Source organism: Halyomorpha halys, unplaced genomic scaffold (assembly GCF_000696795.3).
Source record: "Halyomorpha halys isolate HHAL.00 unplaced genomic scaffold, Hhal_1.1 Scaffold65.1, whole genome shotgun sequence".
NCBI lineage: Eukaryota > Metazoa > Arthropoda > Insecta > Hemiptera > Pentatomidae > Halyomorpha > Halyomorpha halys.
In genome coordinates, this window is record NW_027109066.1 from 598300 (window position 1) to 599749 (window position 1450).

Below are 1450 nucleotides of genomic sequence, written 5' to 3' on the forward strand. Positions count from 1 at the left end.
TATTATTTTAAATATAATAAAAAAATAATTTGTAAGATTTATAGTTGACTACAAAGAATGAATTGTAGGATAAAAATCTGGTGTGATATATAGGATTATTATATAGGAAGATTGAAAATAATAATTTTTTTTATGTAAACATATTGCAGACTAAATAAAAATTAAATCAATCTATTACTTTAAATTATAAAAATTATACAGCAATGTAATATAAAATATAATTTTGTAAATATGAATATTCAACTACAATATCTGTAATAGGGAATGAACAATTTCTTATTTCTTACTGTTTATAACAAAAGACTATCTGCACCATCATATGTTTAAACAGAGCTTCGATTTTGATATCTCTCAACAACTATGAGTGCTTGTCGTATCGTATATATCTCACAGTGTCAGCTTACGATTGCTTACTCAGGTCTACTTCGAGGGGACAGTGATACTTTACAATCATTCACCTACGGCTAACATCTACACAACTTTCATCCTAAACTTACGGTCAGATAGACATTATTTGTTCTCATCCAGCAGACATCATTAATTTATAATTGACCATAAAACTATTTATCTATTTATTTTTTGTTAAAGAAGACTTCTCATTTGTTCTAGTTTAAAATAATTAATTCTTTATATTCTATTTAAGGTTTCTTTTGTTATAAATTTTTATTTGTTCCATTCAATTTCACAAACACTACTACATTTACCTTATTTATGCTATTAATAATTATATTGTTATATATATTATATTATAATATATATTAACAATAATATTAAAATACTATATATTAATATGCTATTATAATTATATATATTGTAATATCCTCTTTTTTAATCAATAGTTGATATTTATATATAAATGACTTTAGTTATGTTTTTATTTTATGTATATCGTTTCAGTATTCTTTATTTGTTATTTTAAATCAAAAGCAAGCTAACCAGTTTTCATTGTCTAAAATAAATACGCTATTCAAAACAAAAAAGATGTATTTTTAATTCTTTATAATTTGTATATCTCTTTAATTATCTAAAAGGTTCACTAGGTGTGGGAGTTCATATAAAAAACTTGTAAATGTTTTATGGGATTTCATTTTTTTTTTTTTAATACTACAATTATTAGTAAATTTAGTTATTATAACAGTCATGGCAAGTAACAGCTACTATTTGTATCTCTTATTCAAATGTCATTGTATATTCATAAGTATTAAACATTTAATTATTGTTTAGAACATAAATTTTGTGTAGTAAATATGTATCAAATTATAGTGAAATGTGAATCAGTTTTATCAAACTATATTTTTAATATGTTTGTATTTATATGTAAAGATGTTATATTGGAATTGTAATTATTGTATGTGTATTTGTAAGCAGCTAGTAACCTCGGAGGCGGTTTTTGACCAAACGTTTATTTAAATGATAGGAGTAAAATTGATTCAGAATTTATTTTTAAAAA

The 1450-nt window shown here is 22.3% G+C and overlaps 1 protein-coding gene across 1 annotated transcript in view; it reads right to left on the reverse strand.

The window, feature by feature from the left end:
• Positions 1–1450, reverse strand: part of gig (tuberin) — a gene marked incomplete in the record, with an annotated part of 56248 nt that overhangs the window by 37328 nt on the left and 17470 nt on the right.